This window comes from Pogoniulus pusillus, chromosome 25, assembly GCF_015220805.1.
Source record: "Pogoniulus pusillus isolate bPogPus1 chromosome 25, bPogPus1.pri, whole genome shotgun sequence".
Lineage (NCBI taxonomy): Eukaryota > Metazoa > Chordata > Aves > Piciformes > Lybiidae > Pogoniulus > Pogoniulus pusillus.
Window position 1 is genome coordinate 20732501 of NC_087288.1, and position 27996 is coordinate 20760496.

Consider the following 27996-nt stretch of genomic DNA (forward strand, 5'->3'; position numbering starts at 1 on the left):
GAGCCAAACCTTAATCCTTTAAAGCAGCAAAGGCAGAGACATAACCAAAGTAGCTGTTTTACTGCCAACAGTGCCAGAGATGTGGCCAGCACAGCAGAGATGATCCCAACTCCTTCAGGTTGTCAGGATCATTTTCTTTGTATCCCCAGGTAAGAAGTGCACTTCCTACGGCCATGATAGAAGTGTAGAAGGGTGAGGGAGAATGATGGTGAAACATCTCAGGTTGTTCATCAGGCACAAGGGGAAGTGAGCAGATTCTTTTTCATGTGGTGGGTTCAGTGCCACGAGTGGCTGATGAGGGAAGAACTCGGTGGAGTTAACAATCAGAATGGTTTGGTTGGGAGGGACCTTAAAGATGAGCTAGTCCCAACCCCCTGCCTCGGGCAGGGACACCTCCCACCAGAGCAGCTTGTTCAAGACCCAACCTGGCCTTGAGCATCTCCAGGGATGGGGCATCCACAGCCTCCCTGGGCAACCCCTCCCAGTGTCTCGCCACCCTAGGGGGGACTCTTTTTTTCCTTCCAAAGCAGTCAGTACTCAGAAAGATTAGCCTGGGGGGGAGAAGTTTTGGCAGCACCTTTCTGGTGCAGTTCCTGTTCCACCTGCGGCGCTCCCCATTGCTGCAGCTCTTCAATAGCAGCCTGGATGAATCCTCTTATTGCCATCACCACTTTGCTTGGCAAGAGCTCAGCCACTCTCTCACCGTGATCCAGCCTCTCCCTATGCATCTTCCTCCCACAGACCTCCCGAGGTGAGTCCCTGTGTAAGAGCAAGAGCAGGATGGATGCAAAGTGAATGTTCATCAGAGCAGCTCTGTTCCAGCACAGAGACCTCAGCTCTGTATCTGTAAGCGAGGTGATTATTAAAGGAGGAGATGAGACAAGCTGTTATGTCTGCAGGAGCTTACAGCTTTGATTAGAAACAAACCCAACACAAAACCCACCCCAGCAAAACCCACCCCAAAACAGCCTCCCCAGCCCACCCTGCCAAGCCATGAGATGGCTTTTGGCCAACCATGAAGATGAGCACTAATTTCTTTGGCTTTCTTCTTCCCCAGCCAGTGCTTCTGGACAGCAGCAGCATTCTCCCTGACAGAGCCCTACTGATGGATCCTTTCTCCCAGATAGTATCTGCCTTGGTGAGGTACAGTGAAACAGGTTCTCTTTCTGTGCATTCCCTCCCTCCTGCCATGCAGCATCACTGCCAGTATCAAACACAGTGTTTGCAGAGCCCACTTAGCACAGTGGCATCATCTGCATGCTGCCAGGGTTAAGGCAATGTCCTGCTGTGCTCAAGATGTGTTCTCCACTGAGTAACATTTCTCATGGTAGCTTGGCAGTGAATGTGGTCCCATCCCATGCCTGGAAAGAGGCAGGGAACCTTGAAGCTAAGCAGAGCAGTTGGATTTCAGACGCTGGGTGTCATTAGCAGCCACTCCTGTGTCGTGTCGCGGCTGAGCTAAGTGCTCAGCTCTGGCCCTTTCCAGACCCCAGGTTGTGTCACTATCCAGACCTGCCTTCCCAGTGCCTCTCCAGTGGGCAGGCCTGGAGAGCTGTGTTTCAGTCTTGTCAGGCTTTGTGTGCAGGCCTGGAGAGCTGGAGAACAGAAATGCTCTAAGGCACAGAGCAGTTATGGGGCGAGGGTGCAGAGGCAGCTGCACTTCTCTCTCTGGAGTCTCCCTGTCCTTTGCCTTTTGCTTTTTTCCCCTCCTATGCTTTCTAGTCCTGCTGGGGAGGGCCCTTCAACCAGTTTCTGTTGAACTGCCAGCAGGTGGGAGGAGATGAAACAAACTCATCTTCACAGAACGGTGGGGTTGGAAGGGACCTCTGAAGGTGACCCAGTCCAGCTCCCCTGCTAAAGCAGGTTCACCTAGAGCAGCTTGCCCAGGATGGCATCCAGGTGGGTTTGGAGTCTCTCCAGAGAAGGAGACTCCACCATCTCTGTGAGCAGGCCTGCTCTGTGCTCCAGCACCCTCACAGTAAAGAAGTACTTTCTTGGGTAGAAGTGAAAGGTCCTGTGCCCTGCTTTGTGTCCACTGCCTCGTGTCTTATCACTGGGCAGCACTGCAAAGAGTCTGGCCCCATCCCAGTGACCCTTACTCTTCAGATACTGATCAGATACCCTCTCACTCTTCTCTTCTCCAGGCTGAACAGCCCCAGGCCTCCCTCTCACTCTTCTCTTCTCCAGGCTGAACAGTCCCAGGCCTCCCTCTCACTCTTCTCTTCCTCAGGCTGAACAGCCCCAGGCCTCTCAGCTTCTCCTTGCAGAGAGATGCTCTCCGAATCATCTCAGTGGCTCTCTGCTGGACTCTTTCTGGCAGTTCCCTGCCTCTCTCGACCTGGGGAGCCCAGATCTGGATGCAGTACTCTGGGTGTGGCCCCAGGAGTGCAGAACAGAGGAGGACAAGAACCTCCCTCGACCTGCCAGTCACACTTGGTTTATGATCAAACATTCCACTGGAGAAACCTTTATGGGGAGGCCTTTTAGGTCTGCCCTTGGGGTTTGAATTAACTCATGTCACTGATCCTTAACAACTGCTGTTAGAAGGCCTGGGGCTGGGCATGAGTTGCATGGAACTGTAGAGTGTTAGGGCTTGGAAGGGATCTGCAGAGCTCATGGAGTGCCAGAGCAGGATGCCCTAGGGCAGGGTGCACAGGAAGGCAGCGCAGGAGACGCCGCAGAGCAGGAGGCAGCAGAGCCCTCTCTGGGCAGCCTGTTGCAGGCTCTGTCACGCTGGCAGTGAGGAAGAGTCTCCTCGTGTGGAGGCAGAACTCTCTGTGCTGGGACCTGTGTCTGTGTTGGCGCAGGCCGAAGGTGACTCTCACTGAGTAGTTCTTGCACAGACTGCTGCCAGCTTCTGTGCCAAGTGCCTGATCTTCAGTTCAGGGACAGAAACCAGTTCTGGGCCTCTCGCTACCAGAAGGACACTGAGGGCCAAAGAAGGGCAGTGAGGCTGGTGAGGGGTCCAGAGAACAGGTCTGGTGAGCAGCAGCTGAGAGCTGGGCTTGTTTTGCCTGGGGAAAAGGAGGCTGAGCAGAGACCTTCTCCCTCTCTACAACTCCCTGAAAGGTTGGAGTGAGGTAGGGCTTGCTCTCCTCCCGAGTAACAAGTGGTAGGACATGAGGAAATGGCCTCAAGTTGCAGCAGGGGAGTTTTGTGTTGGATATTAGAAGAAACTTCTTCCTGGGAAGGGTTCTCAGACACTGGATTAGGCTCTCTGGGGAGCTGGTTGAATCCCTGTCCCTGGAGGGGTTCAAAAACCCATGCAGACAGAGCACTGTGGGGCATGGTTTGGTGGACATGGTGGCGTTGGGTTGGCAGTTGGACTTGACCTGAGAGGTCTTTTCCAGCCTTTATGCTTCTGTGAAGTGCCAGAGTGACACAAACCTGCATTTGCCCTGCCCCGGCAGCAGCAGCCCATGGAGCATTCTGCTGCCTGAAGGCCTGCAGCTTAGAAGGGTTTTGCAGACATCTCTGCCTTCATCTCCTGCCTTGCCCTGCCAACAGAGCACTGCACACGGCAGGAGCTGGCTGCCAAGGCAGGCCTGAGTGGGAACACTTCCAGCACCTGCTGCAGGCCCCAGGGCATGGTGCCCAGGAGCTCCTGCAGGCTGGATCCAAAGTGCCCCTTACAGCCACACGGACACGGGGGTAGCCAGGTGAGGAGGGCTGCCAAGGGCCTCTCTCTGCCCCTGAAGGAAGAGCTGCCCCTGGGCTTTGCTGGAAGGATGCTTCTGGCAGTGATGATTTGCAGAGCTCTCAAGAGCTCTTTTCATAAGCTGATCACTTGCTTTTGAAACCTGAGGATGGGAAAAACCCCAACAAGAGCAAAGCAGCCAAACCCCCTCCTTCTGTGTCTTTTTGTTCTCCAAAGAGTGGGAAAAGAAGTGACTTGGCCAAAGGTAGGGAGCACAGTCAGGCTGTGCTAAACGGTTGACCCTCTGTTGCTTTACTCTCTAATGCTCAAGTGAGGACACAAAGCAGCTCCTCCTCTTGCTCAGCCTGCAGCTGGCAGCTGTCTGTGCAGCATGGCTGTTCCCAGGCTTGACACCTGTGCAAGTTCAATGAGCAGCTTGCAAGGGCAGAGGAGCATCCCCACTGGTGCACCTGGGCAGGTCTGGAGGGAGCTGGCAGCTCCCATTCTGCAGAACCATTTCACTAACGTTTTGTCTTCACAGGATCAATTCCTCTTGTCTGAAGTGAGCCCTTCTCAGGCCCACAACAGCCTCTACAGATGGGGACAGGTAAGCAGTGGAGCAGCTCCTCAGGTGTGCAATGTCCATTCCCCTGTTTGTCTGTGCAGCAGTGGCTGTGTGTTCAGCTCACGGCCACAAGTGGTGTGCTCAGTCCTGGGCCCCTTGCTACAGGAGGGACATTGAGGTGCTGGAGCATGAGCAGACAAGAAGGGCAAAGAGGCTGGTGAGGGGCCTGGAGCTCATGGCCTACGAGGAGCAGCTGAGGGAGCTGGGCTTGTTCAGCCTGGGGCAGAGGAGGCTGAGGGGAGACCTTCTTGCTCTCTCCCACTCTCTGAAGGGAGGTTGGAGCGAGGAGGGGGCAGCCTCTTGGCCTTGGTGTCAAGCGACAGGAGCAGAGGAAATAGTTCCAAGCTCAGCAGGGGAGGCTCAGGCTGTGTTAGGAAATATTCCTCCACTGAAATGGTCCTCAAGCCCTGGAGGGCAGTGGTGCAGTCACCATCCCTGGAGGTGTTTAAGCAGTGTGTGGAGCTGGTGCTTGGAGACATGGCTGAGTGCTGGCCCCTCAGTGCTGGGTCAGAGCTGGGCTGGGAGATCTTCGAGGTCTCTTCCAGTGGGATGTGCTCTGTGAGTCTGTGCAAGTCTTGCAGTGCTGTGTGGTGCAGGGCAGCGAGGTGCTGCTGTGTGCCAGAGGGTCTGAGATGGAATTACCAGCTGAGACCTGGGCTGACCCTGCCGTGGCAGAGGGATTGGACTGGGAGAGCTTTTGAGGCTCATTCCAACCACTAATGTTCTGTGCCTCTGTGATGCCATTTGCCCTCTTGGCCACAAGGGCACATTGCTGTCTCGGGGGTAGCTGACTGTCCACTGGGGCTGTAAGGTCTTTCTCCATGGTGCTGCTGTCCAGCAGGACATGCCCTGGTTGGGACTGGTGCCTGCTGTGCTTCCTGCCCTGGTGCAGGACTCTGCTCTTGTCCTTGCTGAACTTGGCCCAGCTCTGCAGCCTGCCCAGGTCTCGCTGGATGGCAGCAGCACTGCCCAGGGCATCAGCCACCCCTGCAGCAGTTCAGCTTGCACTAGAGGACAGCATCAGTGCTGCTGCCAGAAAGTGGCACTTTTCCACTAGACAGCTGCACTCTGCAGGAGGATCATAGAATCAGAAGGGCCTGGGTTGGAAGGGGCTCTAGAGGTCATCTACTCCAACCTCCTGGCCATGGGCAGGGCCTGCTTCTCCACTAGATTTGGTTGCTCAGGCTCTGACCCAACCTGGCCTTGAACACCTGCAGGGAGGAGGCATTCCCAAGCACTCTGGGCAAATGATTCCAGAGTCTCTCCACCCTCATACCAAAGAACTTCTTCCTAAGATCCAGTCTAAACCTACTGTCCCTCAGCTTAAGACCACTCCCCCTTGTCCTGTAGATGCCCTTATGAAAGTCCCTCTGTGGCCTTCTGCAGGATCCCTTCTGATATTGGGAGGAAGCTCTAAGTTCCACTGGGAGGCTTCTCTTCCCCAGGCTGAACACCTCCATCCCCTCCTCAGCCTATGCTCAAAGCAGAGTTGCTGCAGCCCTTGGATCAGCCTCGCTTGAACAAAAAGAGGAGGTTGCCTTAGTAGGCAGTTAGCACACAGCACTCACAGTTGCCAGGCTTACCAGTGTGCTGGGCTGACTGTTTGTTGGCTCTGGTGCAGGCACCTGGAGCTCCCATCCTGGCAGGTGATGTCAGTCTCCAGCATCCATGGACCACCTGACAAAGCTGGTGGTGTGGAGCGCATCGTGACGTGGGGGAGATCAAGAGCACCACAGGCATGACGTGGATCATGCTGACACACAGGGGGGCAACTTCCACACATTTCCTTCTCTCTCTCTTTCCAGGCTGAGGCTCTTAAGTATTCAATGAAATACATATCCAGGGGGAGTTTTTTACTTGGCCCTTCTGGATATTAATTTGTTTGTACTCCTTTTTCTGTGTGTATTGTTTACTTTTTGCATACCTTCTGAGGAGGGCTAAGAAGTGTTTTGCCCCACGTAGATTTTAACAATCTTTAAGCCTAATTTTTAATGTTGAATGTTTTAAAAATGGTGTCTGTTGGAAACCAGGGCCTGGATTAGTGAGAAATTAGCCTGGGTAGGAGCACTGCTGTTCAGTGATATCCTCTCTTCAGGTGTCTGTGCCAGGGACTTGGCCTATCCTGCTGTTGGCCAGGAAGGCCACCAACATCCTGGCCTGTATCAGGAATAGCGTGGCCAGCAGGACCAGGAAAGGGCTTGTCCCCTGTACTCAGCGCTGGTCAGGGTGCACCTCAGGACAAGAAGGGCACTGAGGTGCTGCAGCGTGCCCAAGAAGGGTAACAAAGCTGGGGAAGGGTCTGGAGAACAGGTCTGGTGAGGCGTGGCTGAGGGAACTGGGGCTGTTTAGCCTGGAGAAGAGGCTGAGGGGAGACCTCACTCTCTACAACTCCCTGAAGGGAGGTTTCAGCCAAGTGGGTGCTGCTTTTTTCTCTGTAGTAACCAGGGATAGGATGAGAGGAAATGGCATCAGGATGCACCAGGGGAAGATTGGGTTAGAGGTTAATAGGTTAGGAAAAACTGCTTTGCTGCAAGAGCCATCAGGCACCAGCAGGGAGGTGGTGAAGTTCCCATGGCTGGAGCTCTGTAAAAGACACAGAGATGTGCTAAGGGACAGGGTTTAGCACCAGCCTTGGTAGTTAGACATTGTTTGGGCACGATGACCTTACAGATCCTTCCCAAGAGAAGCGGCTCTGTGACACTGCCTTCATTTCTGAAGCATGGCAGCAGAGCACAGGTAGGATGTTACTAAAGTAACTCTGAGGAGCCGCTGACGGCAGAGTGCAGAATGGACATTAAACCATGGAGAGTGTTGCCAGAGGGAGAGGGGGGCAGGGGACAGAGCCTGTGCTTTCTCTGCAGTAGCTCTGTCTCTGCCGCTGAGCCCACAGCGAGATACAATACTACAGCTCTGGCCTCCCCAGGGCAGAGCAATGGCGGAGGAGAACCGCCACATTCTTCCTCATGCGGCCCGGGCTGCCGCTCCTGTCCTGTCCAGTTGGCACCCTGCAGTGCTGCCCGTGAAGCCGCTGCCACTGCCGCTGCCCTTCCAGTCCTGTCCAGGCGGCACCCTGCAGTGCTGCCCGTGAAGGTGCTGTGATAGGGAACAATATGTTTTGTTCACTAAAATAAGGTAATAGAAGGTTTTTAATAAGTTTTGCGTTTCAGAAGCCCAGGTCAGAGGTCTGCCCTGCCTGAGAGGATTTTCCCGCCTGCCCTGCCTGAGAGGTTTCCCACCAAGCGATCACCAGGGGGTCGGAAGAAACCCCTCGGCAACAGCAACGCACATGCGCAGAGTGCTTGTTTACCTCAAGGGGACCTGTCAGCGGCGGCGGGCGGACTATAAAAGGGGGGACCGGGACCAGCTGGGCGGCAAGTGGGCGGAGCGGGGACTCCCCCTTGTCGTCCAGTGCTGATTCTTGCCTCTTATCCTGCTTGCTCGTTGTAATTAAATAAATTCTAATTGGACTTTGAGATTTTTGTCCTCGAAATTTATCACAATTTGGTGCCGTGACTCAGATGCAGACGCAGGATAGAGGCTTTGGATCTACTTCGGGGGGCGCCCTGCCACCTGTTTATCGGCGGCCCGGATAGTCCAGCTTCTATCACCGCTGCACTGACAAACCCAAATTCAGAATAAGAGGCAAAGGAGGCCGGCAGACCCTGTAAACTTTGTGCACAAAGGTCCGGACGAAGGCGCAGGACGCGTGAGTAATCTGTGGGGGATACCGTTCGGTCTGGGTCAGGTTTCCTGGAGGCGCAGCGTGTGTGTGTGTGAATGAGGGGGGCCGGCAGCTCGGCACCAACCCAAGTGAGTGGGACCCTCAGTAGTGCGGTTCTCATTGCCCGCGAGGGCGTGAGCCACGAACCAGGGGAAGCGAGTGAACGCACACACGGATTGATTGAGGGCGCTCCAGAAGATGGGACACGGGAAGAGCAAGCCCATGGCTCCCATGAGACTTCCACCGGTACCCAAGGATAGTCCACTGGGATTTATGTTAGATAATTGGGAATCTTATCCTACCACAGGGGATAAGGACAAAGCTAAAATGATTCATTTCTGTGTAGTAGTGTGGGGAGGAAAGGAGGTTTCTAGGAAAGTTTTTTGGCCAATGTTTGGAGCATTAGAGGATTGGGTGAGGCAGAAGTTGACCCTTTGGGTGAATAGTAAACGTCCCTTCAGTAAGGAGGAAAGTGATTATGCCAGTGTGTGGATTACTAGACCTGGCATAGACACATTCCTATTCCCTCTAAAAGAAAAACGGAAAGAGAAGAATAGGGAAGAGGAGGTTCTCCTTGTTCCCCCTCCATATGTACCCCCTGAGGAACAACCACCCCCCAATGCACCACCACCCCCGGAAGAAGATCACCATGAGCCCGTAGATGACATACAGGGACCCATAACTCGGGGACGGGCCTGAGGACATAATTTATACCCTCTCCGGGAGATGCCCATGGGAGGTCCAGGTCCTGCCCCAGTTATAGGGTTTGTATCAGTTCCCTTGAGCACAGGAGATGTACGGGACTTCAAGAAAGAGATGGGAAGCCTTTTAGAGGATCCTTTGGGGGTGGCAGAAAGATTAGACCAGTTCCTGGGACCTAGTATTTATACCTGGGGGGAGTTGCAATCTATATTAAGCATCCTGTTTACTGCTGAAGAGAGAGGTATGATTAGACGAGCAGGGATGCGAATATGGGACGCCCAACATGCCCAGGGACCCTTAGCCGATACCAAGTGGCCCTTGCAGGATCCCAACTGGAACCACCAGCAACAAGACCATCGAACCAATATGCAGGATTTAAGGGTAATAATAATACAGGGAATAAGAGAGGCAGCACCTCGGGGGCAAAATATTAATAAGGCATTTAATGAGAGACAAAAGAAAGATGAGACCCCCACTGATTGGTTAGAATGCCTGAGGAAAAATCTACAGATGTACTCAGGCCTAGATCCCGAAAGTCAGTTAGGACAGGCCTTATTAAAAACACAGTTTGTGGCCAAGTCATGGGAGGACATCCGGAGAAAGTTAGAGAAGATAGACAATTGGCAGGACAGAGATCTGGATGAGTTGTTAAGGGAGGCACAGAAGGTATATGTCCGAAGGGATGAAGAGAATCATCGGAGACAAGTCAGAATGATGATGGCAGTAGTCAGGGAGGCAGGTAGATCTGAAAACCCTCCTAAGGCAGGACCGATGAGCCAGAGAAATGGGGGAGGAGTTCCTCGAGTGGACAGGAGAGAAGCAAATGTGTGTTTTTACTGTGGAGTTAAAGGACATTTTCGAAGGAATTGTAGGAAAAGATTGAGGGATGAGAAAACTTTTCAGGAAGATTAGAGGGGTCAGGGGCTCTATTTGCTGGGGGCACAGAAACATCCAGAGCCCTTGATAAAGTTAAAGATAGGTCCTCAGCAGCAGGAAGTTGAATTTTTGGTAGATACCGGTGCGGAGCGATCTACCGTTCAGGAATTGCCAGGAGGATGTGAATTGTCTAGAGAAACTGCCCAAGTGGTGGGAGCTAAAGGGGAGCCATTTAAGGTTCCAATAATTGAAAATGTGTTAGTAGAGGCAGAATCTAAAATTGGGGTAGGTAATTTTTTATTAGTTCCAGAGGCAGATTTTAATTTACTAGGAAGAGACTTGATTACTGAGTTAGGTGTTAATGTAGAAGTAATTGATAAGGAGATAAGGATAAAACTCTGCCCCTTGAGAATAGAAGATGAGGCAAGCATTAATCCAGAAGTTTGGTACACCCCAGACAGTGTAGGGAAACTTAACATAATACCTTTTTTGGTCACCCTCCGAGACCCTGAGGTGCCAATAAGAATTAAACAATATCCTATCTCCTCCGAGGGAAAGGAAGGGTTGAGGCCAGAGATAGATTATTAAGTAAGGGACTTTTGGAACCATGTATGTCCCCTTTTAACACCCCCATTCTGCCTGTGAAAAAGGCAGACGGGTCGTACCGGCTGGTACATGACCTGAGAGAAATAAATAAGAGGACAGTGGCTCGATTCCCTGTAGTAGCAAACCCTCACACTCTGTTGAGTAGATTAGGCCCTGAGAAACAATATTATAGTGTAATTGATCTCAAAGATGCATTTTGGACGTGTCCCCTAGATGAGAGAAGTAGGGATTATTTTGCATTCGAGTGGGAGGACCCAGTCACACATAGGAGACAGCAGTTAAGGTGGACTGTACTTCCCCAGGGGTTTACTGAGTCTCCAAATTTATTTGGACAAGCCTTAGAACAAATCTTACAGGAATATCAGACAGGAGAGGGAGTAGTCCTCCTTCAATATGTGAATGACCTCCTTATTGCTGGGGAAACAGAGGATGGGGTACGAACTGAAAGCATTAGGTTATTGAATTTCTTAAGTGAAAAGGGATTAAAGGTGTCGAAGGCAAAGTTGCAATTTGTAGAGGAAGAAGTAAGATATTTAGGGCATTACCTTCGAAAGGGGGAAAAGAAAATCGACCCAGAAAGGGTAAAAGGGATCCTTTCCATGCCCCCTCCTAGAAGTAAGAGACAGGTTAGGCAATTATTAGGCCTTGTCGGATATTGCCGGCAATGGATAGAGAACTGTAGTGCTAAGGTGAAATTTTTATATGAGAAACTAAGTCAGGATGGGTTAATGAAGTGGGACGAAGAAAATGATGAGCAGTTGAAAAGGCTACAACAGGACCTTGTTAATGCCCCAGTCTTAAGTCTGCCAGACTTAAAAAGACCCTTTTATTTGTTTATAAATACAGAAAATGGCACAGCTTATGGGGTATTGACACAGGAATGGGCTGGGAAGAAGAAACCTGTAGGATACCTATCCAAATTATTATATCCTGTAAGTAGAGGATGGCCTACCTGTTTGCAAGCTGTAGTGGCCTGTGCTTTATTAATAGAGGAGGCTAATAAAATAACCCTTAATGGGGAACTGAGGGTATTATCTCCCCATAACATTTGGGGAATACTACAGCAGAAAGCAGATAAATGGATTACAGATGCTGGGCTTTTAAAATATGAAGGGATTTTACTGGATTCTCCAAAACTAACTTTAGAAGTAACTGGTTTACAAAATTTGGCTCAATTTTTATATGGGGAACCAGACGAGGATAAATTAACCCATGAGTGTTTATCAGTCATAGAAGAGCAGACTAAAATAAGGCCTGATCTGGACGAAGAGGAGCTAGAAGACGGAGAGAGATTGTTTGTGGATGGTTCGTCCAGGGTAATAGATGGAAAAAGGGTTTCTGGATATGCCATAGTTAGGGGAGAGAAATTGGAAGGTGTAGAGTCAGGGCCTCTGAGTAAATCTTGGTCGGCGCAAGCATGTGAACTTTATGCTGTGTTGAGGGCACTGCAGTTGCTGCAAAACAAGTCAGGCACTATTTTTACTGATTCGAAGTACGCTTATGGAGTTGTCCATACTTTCGGGAAGATATGGGAAGAAAGGGGATTGATAAACTCACAGGGAAAAGGGTTAGTTCATCAGGAATTAATCAGGGAATTGCTAAAGGCTCTGAGAGGACCCAGAAGAATTGCTGTGGTACATTTAAAGGGACACCAGAGGGGAATGGATTATAAGAGCAGAGGTAACAATGTAGCAGATCAGGAAGCAAAGAGGGCTGCACTGTTAGTGGTACACTCTGCCTCTGGGCAGGGGCAGGATTTAGGAGCAGAGGCCTGCCTCCCTGGAGAAAAACCTTGCCAGCCACTCAGTTTCACCACACAAGAAAAAGAAAAGATGCAGAAAATGGGGCTACGAGAAGACTCTCAAGGGAAGTGGAGACTCCCAGAGGATCATGGAACTGTTCTGCCCAAATCAGTAGCTTTAGAAATGATGAGAAGAATGCACAGCAGAACGCATTGGGGAGCACAGGCACTAACAGACCAATTTGCTACAAATCACATGTGCACTGGGGTAGATGACTTAGCAAAGCAGGTGGTACGGGGATGTGCTACTTGCTTGAGAGTAAATAAAGTAAATTTGAGGAAACCTCTGAAAGGGGGGAGGCCAGCAGCCCAAAGGCCATTTGCAAAGATTCAGTTGGATTTTGCTGAGTTACCTAAGGTGGGGAGATACAAATATTTATTAGTAATAGTGGACCATTTGACCCATTATGTAGAGGCCTTCCCTACAGCAAGGACTACGGCACAGGTGGTAATTAAGACCCTTTTAGAGCAAATAATTCCCCGGTATGGAGTCATAGAAACCATTGACTCAGACAAGGGCCCCCATTTTGTGTCTAAAATTATTACAGAGACTATGGCAGCAATGGGGATACAGTGGGACCACCACACCCCCTGGCACCCCCAGAGTTCTGGGCGAGTAGAAAGAATGAATGGGGAAATTAAGAAACAACTAACAAAACTCATGATTGAGACCAAATTATCCTGGGTAAAGTGTCTACCTTTGGCCTTATTAAACATTAGGACACAGCCCAGAACTGATATGGGAATATCCCCATTTGAAATGCTGTATGGAATGCCCTACGAGATGGGGGAGCCCCGAGATCACCCAATCTTAAGAGATCAGAACATGAATCTGTATATAGCAAATCTAATGAAGCACAGGGAAAGCTTATGGAGGAAAGGGGTGCTAGCACAAAGACCTCCACTGGATTTAAAGCTACACCGGGTGCACCCAGGAGACTGGGTGATGATAAAAACGTGGAAGGAGACAACTCTAAACCCGCAGTGGGAGGGCCCTTATCTTGTGTTACTCACTACAGAAACAGCAGTCCGAACAGCTGAAAAAGGATGGACTCATGCCAGCAGAATTAAAGGACCAGTGGACGGGCCAGCACCTGAGTGGCAAATAATTGGAGACCCAGGGGACTTAAAGTTAAAATTACAAATAAGAAGAGACGCTGTAAATGAATAAGAAGGGTTGATTTGTAACTCAGATTGTTATTCCTTTCTGTATACCATCTTTGTAAAATTTGTAGAGACAAGTGGTGGGACACTGCAGACGGGGGATCCCACTTAGGGGAGTTTGAATCCCAGAGGAAAATAAGGGGAAGCATGAGGGACTAATCTGATTGGCAAAATTGAACTAAAATATAGTAGGCATTGTTGGTTGCACCTGTCAGACCTGTTTGACAAAAATCCCAAGGCAGCATACGTCCCATTAAACATTAGGATTAAGAAGTTGTCCCAGAGGGCTCCAGAAGAATATCCCTGCTGCCGAGAAGATGGTATCCCTCGTGGCTCGAAGCAACCGAGTCGACGAGCGAGGCAGAGGGATAAAAGACTGTGGAGAGAAGAACCCTCAAATAGGGACATTGGAGAAATGTTTATGGGACCATATCAGAAAAGAAGATTTTAGCAGGGGGAACAGAGTGCAACCAGGGGATAGGAAAAACTCTGGGGCTTTCCCCATCCCTTGTGCCAATGGTTACCACTTGACTCTACAAATTATTGTTTTGTATTCCTTGTTGTTTGTAAAGGGGACAAAAGCAGATGAACATCTGCCTCACCAGCCATTTAAATGGACTTTAACACGACTGGAAGATCAAAGGGTTATACAAGCTACAATTACCCCTGGTGCCCCTAGCCTCACTTGTTACTTATGTGACATTGTGCCTACCAAGCCCTGCTTAAACTTGTATGGTTTTTGCTTTTGTCCTAGCTCAAACCCAGGGAAAGGATATTGTAATTATCCTGGACATTATTATTGTGCTTACTGGGGTTGTGAAACCATTGCCTCAGACTGGAGAGTCAGCAATCCAGATAAATATTTGAAGGTGGGATGGGGTCCCTATGGCTGTAAACCCCCAAGATGTCAGGGAGGCGGCATTGCAGACGCAGGAAATTGTATGTGGCTTTATATCAATGTTACTAAACCAGAAGACCAAGCATGGCTAATAGGGAAGACCTGGGGAGCTAGGTTGTGGGAAGCGGGGACAGATAGAGGTGCACATTTCCTTATCAAAAAGGAGCCAGTCTATCAGGAATCAGAACTGGTAGGACCCAACCCTGCACTGGAGGAAAATCGAAGGACCACAAACAGCAGCATGTCAGGGGATTTAAGTGAGACACAGGTAGATGTCCCTAGGGAAATCTCAGAATATGGGACTTTGTGGAAGATAATGCAAGCTAGCTATGGGGTTTTTAATAAGACCAACCCTGACCTGGCCATAGAGTGTTGGCTGTGTTACAACCTCCGACCCCCTTTCTATGAAGCTGTTGGGGTAATGGATAAGGCAAAAGGAATAAATGGGGCTAACCCAAAAGAATGTCTCTGGAAGAGGAATAGGGAAAGTACCCAAGGTATAACCCTCCCCCAGATAACAGGACAAGGGCGATGTGTGGGTACTGTCCCCCTCAATAAAAAGCACTTATGCAACATTACAGTACAAAATCCAAAGCAGAGACATGGGACGGAATGGTTGCTTCCAGCTTCTAACACTCGATGGGTCTGTCAGAGTATAGGAATCACTCCTTGTTTATCCTTAAGAATTTTTTATTATACTCATGATTATTGTATCCAAGTAGCTATTGTACCAAAGATCAGTTACCATCCGAAGGATTATGTCCTCAAACAGCACACGACCCCAGAGCACCACCTCCAGAGGAGAGAACCTTTTACTGCCTTGACAATAGCAACTCTCTTAACGGTAGGAGGGGTGGGAGCTGGAACTGGGATAGCCTCTTTAGTAAATCAACAAAAGGAATTTAAGATATTAAGACTCTCTGTGGATGAAGATTTAAGTAAAATAGAACATCAGATTGAGGGGTTGGTAAAATCAGTAAGGTCATTGTCAGAGGTAACACTGCAAAATCGTAGGGGTTTAGATTTGCTATTCCTAAAGGAGGGGGGTCTTTGTGTGGCATTGAAAGAGGAATGTTGCTCTTATGCAGACCACACAGGGATGGTAATCGATTCTATGAATGAGTTAAAAAAGGAGATAGAGCAGAGAAAAAGGGAAAATGAGGCACATCAGAGCTGGTACGAGAATTGGTTTAGCTACTCTCCTTGGTTGACTACTTTACTTTCAACTATTGCAGGGCCAGTGATTCTGTTGATGTTGGGACTTACTTTTGGGCCATGTGTATTCAACAAGTTGATTACTGTGGTAAAAAGTCGTTTAGAAGCTGCACATCTCATGTTTATAAGGGCCAAATATGAACAGTTGTCTGTAGATGAAACATTAGATACACTAGAATTAGCTAAAGAAGAGTTACAAAGATTTAGTGAACAAAAATGAAGAAGAAGAGAAATGGGGGATTGTGATAGGGAACAATATGTTTTGTTCACTAAAATAAGGTGATAGGAGGTTTTTAATAAGTTTTGAGTTTCAGAAGCCCAGGTCAGAGGTCTGCTCTGCCTGAGAGGATTTTCCCGCCTGCCCTGCCTGAGAGGTTTCCCGCCAAGCGATCACCAGGGGGTCGGAAGAAACCCCTCGGCAACAGCAACGCACATGCGCAGAGTGCTTGTTTACCTCGAAGGGGACCTGTCAGCGGCGGCGGGCGGACTATAAAAGGGGGGGATCGGGACCGGCTGGGCGCGGCAAGTGGGCGGAGCGGGGACTCCCCTTTGTTGTCCAGCGCTGATTCTTGCCTCTTGTCCTGCTTGCTCGTTGTAATTAAATAAATTCTAATTGGACTTTGAGATTTTTGTCCTCGAAATTTATCACAGTCCAACTAGATCAGGATGCTCAGGGCCACATCGAGTCTGGTCTTGAATGTCTCCAGGGACAGGGCCTCCCCGGGCAGCCTGAGCCTGTATTTCACCACCCTCACTGTAAAGAACTTCTTCCTCACGTCCAACCTAAATCCCCCCACTCTAGTTGCCCCTCGTCCCACCACTACAAGCCCTTCTAAGCAGCCCTTCCCCAGCCTTCCTGTAGGTCCCCTTCAGATACTGAAACCCAACTGCAAGGTCTCTCCAAAGCCTTTTCTTCTCCAGGCCGAGCAGCTCCAGCTCTTTCAGCCTGCCTCCACAGCAGAGGTGCTGCAGCCCTCGGCTTATCTTTGCTGCCCTCCTAAGGCCCCGTTCAGCACGTTCACCTCTCATGTGCTGAGCTCCCCCCGGCTGGCCACAGCACTCCAAGCCTCGGGCCCCGGGCGCCGCTCTCCCCGCCCGCCCTCGGGCCTGCCTCTATCGCGTCATCCATGGCCTCCACAGCTGCGCCCTGCCGACCCGACCGCGGGCGGGGTGCCCGGCCCCGCGGCCAGCTCAGCCCTGCCGGAGCCGCCGCTAGCGTCGCCGTGCTTGGAGCTGTAGTACATCAGGGCGCCCAGCGTCGTCCAGCCGCCCAGCGAGTACAGCAGCGCCGCTCGCGCCTTCCACCGCGGCGCCCGCATGGCCTCCCGGCGCCGCCCGCGCTCCCTGCTCGGCTCCTGCCGCAGCTCGGGCGGCGGCGGCGGCGCTCACTGCGCGCCTGCGTGCGGCAGCGCCTTCACGGGCAGCACTGCAGGGTGCCGCCTGGACAGGACAGGAAGGGCAGCGGCAGCGGCAGTGGCTTCACGGGCAGCACTGCAGGGTGCCGCCTGGACAGGACAGGAAGGGCAGCGGCAGTGGCAGTGGCTTCACGGGCAGCACTGCAGGGTGCCGCCTGGACAGGACAGGAGCGGCAGTGGCAGCGGCTTCACGGGCAGCACTGCAGGGTGCCGCCTGGACAGGACAGGAGCGGCAGTGGTAGTGGCTTCACGGGCAGCACTGCAGGGTGCCGCCTGGACAGGACAGGAAGGGTAGCGGCAGTGGCAGTGATAAATTTCGAGGACAAAAATCTCAAAGTCCAATTAGAATTTATTTAATTACAACGAGCAAGCAGGACAAGAGGCAAGAATCAGCGCTGGACAACAAAGGGCAGTCCCCGCTCCGCCCACTTGCCGCGCCCAGCCGCTCCCGATCCCCCCTTTTATAGTCCGCCCGCCGCCGCTGACAGGTCCCCTTCGAGGTAAACAAGCACTCTGCGCATGTGCGTTGCTGTTGCCGAGGGGTTTCTTCCGACCCCCTGGTGATCGCTTGGCGGGAAACCTCTCAGGCAGGGCAGGCGGGAAAATCCTCTCAGGCAGAGCAGACCTCTGACCTGGGCTTCTGAAACTCAAAACTTATTAAAAACCTCCTATCACCTTATTTTAGTGAACAAAACATATTGTTCCCTATCACAATCCCCCATTTCTCTTCTTCTTCATTTTTGTTCACTAAATCTTTGTAACTCTTCTTTAGCTAATTCTAGTGTATCTAATGTTTCATCTACAGACAACTGTTCATATTTGGCCCTTATAAACATGAGATGTGCAGCTTCTAAACGACTTTTTACCACAGTAATCAACTTGTTGAATACACATGGCCCAAAAGTAAGTCCCAACATCAACAGAATCACTGGCCCTGCAATAGTTGAAAGTAAAGTAGTCAACCAAGGAGAGTAGCTAAACCAATTCTCGTACCAACTCTGATGTGCCTCATTTTCCCTTTTTCTCTGCTCTATCTCCTTTTTTAACTCATTCATAGAATCGATTACCATCCCTGTGTGGTCTGCATAAGAGCAACATTCCTCTTTCAATGCCACACAAAGACCCCCCTCCTTTAGGAATAGCAAATCTAAACCCCTACGATTTTGCAGTGTTACCTCTGACAATGACCTTACTGATTTTACCAACCCCTCAATCTGATGTTCTATTTTACTTAAATCTTCATCCACAGAGAGTCTTAATATCTTAAATTCCTTTTGTTGATTTACTAAAGAGGCTATCCCAGTTCCAGCTCCCACCCCTCCTACCGTTAAGAGAGTTGCTATTGTCAAGGCAGTAAAAGGTTCTCTCCTCTGGAGGTGGTGCTCTGGGGTCGTGTGCTGTTTGAGGACATAATCCTTCGGATGGTAACTGATCTTTGGTACAATAGCTACTTGGATACAATAATCATGAGTATAATAAAAAATTCTTAAGGATAAACAAGGAGTGATTCCTATACTCTGACAGACCCATCGAGTGTTAGAAGCTGGAAGCAACCATTCCGTCCCATGTCTCTGCTTTGGATTTTGTACTGTAATGTTGCATAAGTGCTTTTTATTGAGGGGGACAGTACCCACACATCGCCCTTGTCCTGTTATCTGGGGGAGGGTTATACCTTGGGTACTTTCCCTATTCCTCTTCCAGAGACATTCTTTTGGGTTAGCCCCATTTATTCCTTTTGCCTTATCCATTACCCCAACAGCTTCATAGAAAGGGGGTCGGAGGTTGTAACACAGCCAACACTCTATGGCCAGGTCAGGGTTGGTCTTATTAAAAACCCCATAGCTAGCTTGCATTATCTTCCACAAAGTCCCATATTCTGAGATTTCCCTAGGGACATCTACCTGTGTCTCACTTAAATCCCCTGACATGCTGCTGTTTGTGGTCCTTCGATTTTCCTCCAGTGCAGGGTTGGGTCCTACCAGTTCTGATTCCTGATAGACTGGCTCCTTTTTGATAAGGAAATGTGCACCTCTATCTGTCCCCGCTTCCCACAACCTAGCTCCCCAGGTCTTCCCTATTAGCCATGCTTGGTCTTCTGGTTTAGTAACATTGATATAAAGCCACATACAATTTCCTGCGTCTGCAATGCCGCCTCCCTGACATCTTGGGGGTTTACAGCCATAGGGACCCCATCCCACCTTCAAATATTTATCTGGATTGCTGACTCTCCAGTCTGAGGCAATGGTTTCACAACCCCAGTAAGCACAATAATAATGTCCAGGATAATTACAATATCCTTTCCCTGGGTTTGAGCTAGGACAAAAGCAAAAACCATACAAGTTTAAGCAGGGCTTGGTAGGCACAATGTCACATAAGTAACAAGTGAGGCTAGGGGCACCAGGGGTAATTGTAGCTTGTATAACCCTTTGATCTTCCAGTCGTGTTAAAGTCCATTTAAATGGCTGGTGAGGCAGATGTTCATCTGCTTTTGTCCCCTTTACAAACAACAAGGAATACAAAACAATAATTTGTAGAGTCAAGTGGTAACCATTGGCACAAGGGATGGGGAAAGCCCCAGAGTTTTTCCTATCCCCTGGTTGCACTCTGTTCCCCCTGCTAAAATCTTCTTTTCTGATATGGTCCCATAAACATTTCTCCAATGTCCCTATTTGAGGGTTCTTCTCTCCACAGTCTTTTATCCCTCTGCCTCGCTCGTCGACTCGGTTGCTTCGAGCCACGAGGGATACCATCTTCTCGGCAGCAGGGATATTCTTCTGGAGCCCTCTGGGACAACTTCTTAATCCTAATGTTTAATGGGACGTATGCTGCCTTGGGATTTTTGTCAAACAGGTCTGACAGGTGCAACCAACAATGCCTACTATATTTTAGTTCAATTTTGCCAATCAGATTAGTCCCTCATGCTTCCCCTTATTTTCCTCTGGGATTCAAACTCCCCTAAGTGGGATCCCCCCTCTGCAGTGTCCCACCACTTGTCTCTACAAATTTTACAAAGATGGTATACAGAAAGGAATAACAATCTGAGTTACAAATCAACCCTTCTTATTCATTTACAGCGTCTCTTCTTATTTGTAATTTTAACTTTAAGTCCCCTGGGTCTCCAATTATTTGCCACTCAGGTGCTGGCCCGTCCACTGGTCCTTTAATTCTGCTGGCATGAGTCCATCCTTTTTCAGCTGTTCGGACTGCTGTTTCTGTAGTAACACAAGATAAGGGCCCTCCCACTGCGGGTTTAGAGTTGTCTCCTTCCACGTTTTTATCATCACCCAGTCTCCTGGGTGCACCCGGTGTAGCTTTAAATCCAGTGGAGGTCTTTGTGCTAGCACCCCTTTCCTCCATAAGCTTTCCCTGTACTTCATTAGATTTGCTATATACAGATTCATGTTCTGATCTCTTAAGATTGGGTGATCTCGGGGCTCCCCCATCTCGTAGGGCATTCCATACAGCATTTCAAATGGGGATATTCCCATATCAGTTCTGGGCTGTGTCCTAATGTTTAATAAGGCCAAAGGTAGACACTTTACCCAGGATAATTTGGTCTCAATCATGAGTTTTGTTAGTTGTTTCTTAATTTCCCCATTCATTCTTTCTACTCGCCCAGAACTCTGGGGGTGCCAGGGGGTGTGGTGGTCCCACTGTATCCCCATTGCTGCCATAGTCTCTGTAATAATTTTAGACACAAAATGGGGGCCCTTGTCTGAGTCAATGGTTTCTATGACTCCATACCGGGGAATTATTTGCTCTAAAAGGGTCTTAATTACCACCTGTGCCGTAGTCCTTGCTGTAGGGAAGGCCTCTACATAATGGGTCAAATGGTCCACTATTACTAATAAATATTTGTATCTCCCCACCTTAGGTAACTCAGCAAAATCCAACTGAATCTTTGCAAATGGCCTTTGGGCTGCTGGCCTCCCCCCTTTCAGAGGTTTCCTCAAATTTACTTTATTTACTCTCAAGCAAGTAGCACATCCCCGTACCACCTGCTTTGCTAAGTCATCTACCCCAGTGCACATGTGATTTGTAGCAAATTGGTCTGTTAGTGCCTGTGCTCCCCAATGCGTTCTGCTGTGCATTCTTCTCATTATTTCTAAAGCTACTGATTTGGGCAGAACAGTTCCATGATCCTCTGGGAGTCTCCACTTCCCTTGAGAGTCTTCTCGTAGCCCCATTTTCTGCATCTTTTCTTTTTCTTGTGTGGTGAAACTGAGTGGCTGGCAAGGTTTTTCTCCAGGGAGGCAGGCCTCTGCTCCTAAATCCTGCCCCTGCCCAGAGGCAGAGTGTACCACTAACAGTGCAGCCCTCTTTGCTTCCTGATCTGCTACATTGTTACCTCTGCTCTTATAATCCATTCCCCTCTGGTGTCCCTTTAAATGTACCACAGCAATTCTTCTGGGTCCTCTCAGAGCCTTTAGCAATTCCCTGATTAATTCCTGATGAACTAACCCTTTTCCCTGTGAGTTTATCAATCCCCTTTCTTCCCATATCTTCCCGAAAGTATGGACAACTCCATAAGCGTACTTCGAATCAGTAAAAATAGTGCCTGACTTGTTTTGCAGCAACTGCAGTGCCCTCAACACAGCATAAAGTTCACATGCTTGCGCCGACCAAGATTTACTCAGAGGCCCTGACTCTACACCTTCCAATTTCTCTCCCCTAACTATGGCATATCCAGAAACCCTTTTTCCATCTATTACCCTGGACGAACCATCCACAAACAATCTCTCTCCGTCTTCTAGCTCCTCTTCGTCCAGATCAGGCCTTATTTTAGTCTGCTCTTCTATGACTGATAAACACTCATGGGTTAATTTATCCTCGTCTGGTTCCCCATATAAAAATTGAGCCAAATTTTGTAAACCAGTTACTTCTAAAGTTAGTTTTGGAGAATCCAGTAAAATCCCTTCATATTTTAAAAGCCCAGCATCTGTAATCCATTTATCTGCTTTCTGCTGTAGTATTCCCCAAATGTTATGGGGAGATAATACCCTCAGTTCCCCATTAAGGGTTATTTTATTAGCCTCCTCTATTAATAAAGCACAGGCCACTACAGCTTGCAAACAGGTAGGCCATCCTCTACTTACAGGATATAATAATTTGGATAGGTATCCTACAGGTTTCTTCTTCCCAGCCCATTCCTGTGTCAATACCCCATAAGCTGTGCCATTTTCTGTATTTATAAACAAATAAAAGGGTCTTTTTAAGTCTGGCAGACTTAAGACTGGGGCATTAACAAGGTCCTGTTGTAGCCTTTTCAACTGCTCATCATTTTCTTCGTCCCACTTCATTAACCCATCCTGACTTAGTTTCTCATATAAAAATTTCACCTTAGCACTACAGTTCTCTATCCATTGCCGGCAATATCCGACAAGGCCTAATAATTGCCTAACCTGTCTCTTACTTCTAGGAGGGGGCATGGAAAGGATCCCTTTTACCCTTTCTGGGTCGATTTTCTTTTCCCCCTTTCGAAGGTAATGCCCTAAATATCTTACTTCTTCCTCTACAAATTGCAACTTTGCCTTCGACACCTTTAATCCCTTTTCACTTAAGAAATTCAATAACCTAATGCTTTCAGTTCGTACCCCATCCTCTGTTTCCCCAGCAATAAGGAGGTCATTCACATATTGAAGGAGGACTACTCCCTCTCCTGTCTGATATTCCTGTAAGATTTGTTCTAAGGCTTGTCCAAATAAATTTGGAGACTCAGTAAACCCCTGGGGAAGTACAGTCCACCTTAACTGCTGTCTCCTATGTGTGACTGGGTCCTCCCACTCGAATGCAAAATAATCCCTACTTCTCTCATCTAGGGGACACGTCCAAAATGCATCTTTAAGATCAATTACACTATAATATAGTTTCTCAGGGCCTAATCTACTCAACAGAGTGTGAGGGTTTGCTACTACAGGGAATCGAGCCACTGTCCTCTTATTTATTTCTCTCAGGTCATGTACCAGCCGGTACGACCCGTCTGCCTTTTTCACAGGCAGAATGGGGGTGTTAAAAGGGGACATACATGGTTCCAAAAGTCCCTTACTTAATAATCTATCTCTGGCCTCAACCCTTCCTTTCCCTCGGAGGAGATAGGATATTGTTTAATTCTTATTGGCACCTCAGGGTCTCGGAGGGTGACCAAAAAAGGTATTATGTTAAGTTTCCCTACACTGTCTGGGGTGTACCAAACTTCTGGATTAATCCTTGCCTCATCTTCTATTCTCAAGGGGCAGAGTTTTATCCTTATCTCCTTATCAATTACTTCTACATTAACACCTAACTCAGTAATCAAGTCTCTTCCTAGTAAATTAAAATCTGCCTCTGGAACTAATAAAAAATTACCTACCCCAATTTTAGATTCTGCCTCTACTAACACATTTTCAATTATTGGAACCTTAAATGGCTCCCCTTTAGCTCCCACCACTTGGGCAGTTTCTCTAGACAATTCACATCCTCCTGGCAATTCCTGAACGGTAGATCGCTCCGCACCGGTATCTACCAAAAATTCAACTTCCTGCTGCTGGGGACCTATCTTTAACTTTATCAAGGGCTCTGGATGTTTCTGTGCCCCCAGCAAATAGAGCCCCTGACCCCTCTAATCTTCCTGAAAAGTTTTCTCATCCCTCAATCTTTTCCTACAATTCCTTCGAAAATGTCCTTTAACTCCACAGTAAAAACACACATTTGCTTCTCTCCTGTCCACTCGAGGAACTCCTCCCCCATTTCTCTGGCTCATCGGTCCTGCCTTAGGAGGGTTTTCAGATCTACCTGCCTCCCTGACTACTGCCATCATCATTCTGACTTGTCTCCGATGATTCTCTTCATCCCTTCGGACATATACCTTCTGTGCCTCCCTTAACAACTCATCCAGATCTCTGTCCTGCCAATTGTCTATCTTCTCTAACTTTCTCCGGATGTCCTCCCATGACTTGGCCACAAACTGTGTTTTTAATAAGGCCTGTCCTAACTGACTTTCGGGATCTAGGCCTGAGTACATCTGTAGATTTTTCCTCAGGCATTCTAACCAATCAGTGGGGGTCTCATCTTTCTTTTGTCTCTCATTAAATGCCTTATTAATATTTTGCCCCCGAGGTGCTGCCTCTCTTATTCCCTGTATTATTATTACCCTTAAATCCTGCATATTGGTTCGATGGTCTTGTTGCTGGTGGTTCCAGTTGGGATCCTGCAAGGGCCACTTGGTATCGGCTAAGGGTCCCTGGGCATGTTGGGCGTCCCATATTCGCATCCCTGCTCGTCTAATCATACCTCTCTCTTCAGCAGTAAACAGGATGCTTAATATAGATTGCAACTCCCCCCAGGTATAAATACTAGGTCCCAGGAACTGGTCTAATCTTTCTGCCACCCCCAAAGGATCCTCTAAAAGGCTTCCCATCTCTTTCTTGAAGTCCCGTACATCTCCTGTGCTCAAGGGAACTGATACAAACCCTATAACTGGGGCAGGACCTGGACCTCCCATGGGCATCTCCCGGAGAGGGTATAAATTATGTCCTCGGGCCCGTCCCCGAGTTATGGGTCCCTGTATATCATCTACGGGCTCATGGTGATCTTCTTCCGGGGGTGGTGGTGCATTGGGGGGTGGTTGTTCCTCAGGGGGTACATATGGAGGGGGAACAAGGAGAACCTCCTCTTTCCTATTTTTCTCTTTCCGTTTCTCTTTTAGGGGGAATAGGAATGTGTCTATGCCAGGTCTAGTAATCCACACACTGGCATAATCACTTTCCTCCTTACTGAAGGGACGTTTACTATTCACCCAAAGGGTTAACTTCTGCCTCACCCAATCCTCTAATGCTCCAAACATTGGCCAAAAAACTTTCCTAGAAACCTCCTTTCCTCCCCACACTACTACACAGAAATGAATCATTTTAGCTTTGTCCTTATCCCCTGTGGTAGGATAAGATTCCCAATTGTCTAACATAAATCCCAGTGGACTATCCTTGGGTACCGGTGGAAGTCTCATGGGAGCCATGGGCTTGCTCTTCCCGTGTCCCATCTTCTGGAGCGCCCTCAATCAATCCGTGTGTGCGTTCACTCGCTTCCCCTGGTTCGTGGCTCACGCCCTCGCGGGCAATGAGAACCGCACTACTGAGGGTCCCACTCACTTGGGTTGGTGCCGAGCTGCCGGCCCCCCTCTCATTCACACACACACACGCTGCGCCTCCAGGAAACCTGACCCAGACCGAACGGTATCCCCCACAGATTACTCACGCGTCCTGCGTCTTCGTCCGGACCTTTGTGCACAAAGTTTATAGGGTCTGCCGGCCTCCTTTGCCTCTTATTCTGAATTTGGGTTCGTCGGTGCAGCGGTGATAGAAGCTGGACTATCCGGGCCGCTGATAAACAGGTGGCGGGGCGCCCCCCAGGTAGAGCCAAAGCCTCTATCCTGCGTCTGCATCTGAGTCACGGCACCAAATTGTGATAAATTTCGAGGACAAAAATCTCAAAGTCCAATCGGAATTTATTTAATTACAACGAGCAAGCAGGATAAGAGGCAAGAATCAGCACTGGACGACAAGGGGGAGTCCCCGCTCCGCCCACTTGCCGCCCAGCTGGTCCCGATCCCCTCTTTTTATAGTCCGCCCGCCGCCGCTGACAGGTCCCCTTGAGGTAAACAAGCACTCTGCGCATGTGCGTTGCTGTTGCCGAGGGGTTTCTTCCGACCCCCTGGTGATCGCTTGGCGGGAAACCTCTCAGGCAGAGCAGGCGGGAAAATCCTCTCAGGCAGGGCAGACCTCTGACCTGGGCTTCTGAAACTCAAAACTTATTAAAACCTTCTATTACCTTATTTTAGTGAACAAAACATATTGTTCCCTATCACAGGACGTGTCCCTGCTCACTGCAGGGGGCTGGACAAGTTGACTTGTGAGGGTCGCTTCCAACCCAGTGCAATCCATGAATCTGGGACCTGTTCTCTAACTGCCACAGCTGGTTGCTAACCGTGCACCTCGGCACCACATCTGTGTGTCTGTTAAACATCTCCGGGGCTGGGGATCCAGCCACCTCCCTGAGAAGGCTGTTCCACGCGTTGGAAACCCTTTCAGTCAAGAATTCCCTTCTAAAGTCCAAGCTAAACCTCTCCTGACACAATTTGAGGCCATTTCCTTTCATCCTATCTGGGGAAAAGCCCAGCACCCAGCTGACTTCTGCCTCTTTTCAGGGAGGTGCAGACAGCCTCCTTTTCTTTGGACTCAACAACGCCAGTTCCCTCCGTGGCTCCTCACCAGACCTTCTCCAGACTCGTCACCAGCTTCCTTGTCCTCCTCTGGACCTGCTCCAGCACCTTTATTGTAGAGAGGGCCCCAACACTGAAGCCAGTGCTCAAGGTGTGGCCTCATCAGTGCTGAGTGCAGGGGAACAATCCCTTTCCTGGTCCTGCTGGCCACGCTGTTCCTGATAGAGGCCAGGATGCTGGTGGCCTTCTTGGCCTCCTGGACACACTGATTCATCTTCAGCCAGCCCCTGGTTAACCCCACAGGGCTTTCTCTGCTTGGCAGCTGTCCAGCCGCTCTGCCCCAAGCCTGGAGTGTTGCGTGGCATCGTTGTGACCCAAACGCAGGACCTGGGACTTGGCCTTCTTCAATCTCATAGAGTTTGCTTTGGCCCAGTGATCCAACCTGTCCTATCCTCAAGCAAATGAACACTGGCTCCCAGCTCAGTGCCATCTGCAAACCTACTGAGGGTGCTCTCAGTTCTCTTGTCCAGATCACTGATAAGCCATGCCGACTGCACTGGCCCGGCCTGGCAGCCTGCCTGCCACCTGTTCTTGGAGCTGTGGCATGCTGTGGGTGAGGGCTGCAGGTGGGAGAGATGAGTTGGCACAGCACCCTGTGTGGGCTCTACTCTCTTGGTGTGGTCCCAGCAGCCTCACATGTTGCCATCAAGAATGATAAATCCTGTGTGGCTGGGAAGAGCTGTGCTTTGTCTCTGGTGACAGGTACAGGACCTAGACCTTTTCCAGCTTAGTGCTTTTGTTAGGACTGTGGGAAGCGCTCAAAGCTCAGAGCTACACTTGGAGAGGTTTAGACTTGACGCAAGGAAATGTTTCTTTACCAAGAGGGTTGTCAGACACTGCAGCAGGCTTGTTAGAGAGGCGATCGCTGTGCCAAGCCTGGAGCTGCTCAGTGCCCTCAATAACATGCTTTAAGTTTAGCTCAGGCAGTGGGCCGAGGTGCTTGTCCTATCTCCCTTCCAGCTGAAATAGTCTCTTCCCTCTCTGTCTCTCATTTCTTTCCTGTCTCTGTCCCTCTCCACCCTCCCTCTCCTTCTCCCCCTCTCCCCTTCCTCCCTTCCCTCTTCCTCCCTCTCTTCCCTCCTCATTCTGTCCTCTTGGCTCGCTCTGTTCATCTTGCTCTTCTGCAGCAGCCTTCTGCTTACTCGAGCATAATAACCCGGAGCTAGCAGCGAATTGGATACCTTGGGAGCTACTCCTTGCTGCTGCTGTCCTAGTAGCAGCAGTCCAGTAAGTGCAGCAACTGAACTTGCTCTGGTCAGTCACTTCTGTCTTCACAGCACCAGATCTTTGCTGTCTATTTCTCATAATTTAAGGAAAAACAGAAAGAAGACCTAATGCCTCTGGCCGCTGTTTTGCCATGATGAGTAGTTAAAAGGCTTTTATTGCTCTCTCCTCACCCCTCTCTTTGCCCTTTTTGTTCCTTAGAGAATGAAAGTGACCCTCAAGCAAAGCAAGCACCCCGGACAGAAGTGTTCACTAGAGACACCTTAGGATTTCACGTGACAACTGTAATAACATACAGAGAAACTCACCCTCCTCTGACTCGACTGCTCAGGCGTCTGGTGTCCTTCTTTGATCCTACTGATGAACCTCCTTCTGACAACTGAGTGCTCCAGCAGCTCATCAGGACCTTGTGCCAGAGTGGCTGCTCCAAGGAGGTGGTGCTGGCATGTGGCACCAGCCCACTGGTGGAAAGCTTCCTTTTGGCATTGCTGAAACAGCAGCTTCATCTCTGGCCTTGCAGAACTTCCACACCTCCTCTGCTTGGGCCACTGCTGTTCTTTGGACGTGCAGTCAAACTGCCACACGTGAGCTGAGTTTGAGCTGGTGTTGATGGAGCTGTGCACTGCCTGGTGTCTCCTGTCCAACAGGGCGACCCTGGTGGCTGTGGTGGGTTGTTATGAAGTCGATTTTCCAGCTGGCATGAGTCAGGATGTACCAGAAGAGCTCCTCCACTGGCCAGCTCTGAAACAGCTAGGTGCAGACTGATTAAAAGCCAGGGAAGGGAGGTAGCTTAACCTCCTGGGTATGAGAGCTGCTGATTGTCCTTCAAATAAAAGCTTACCAGAGGTTAAATGTAAGT

The 27996-nt window shown here is 49.5% G+C and overlaps 1 long non-coding RNA gene across 1 annotated transcript; it reads left to right on the forward strand.

The window, feature by feature from the left end:
- The first annotated feature begins 3682 nt into the window (after positions 1–3682).
- Positions 3683–27989, forward strand: LOC135186454 (uncharacterized). Its single transcript, XR_010306872.1, has 2 exons — positions 3683–4244; positions 27339–27989. It is a non-coding gene; the product is annotated as an uncharacterized LOC135186454 (long non-coding RNA).
- Positions 27990–27996: the final 7 nt, after the last annotated feature.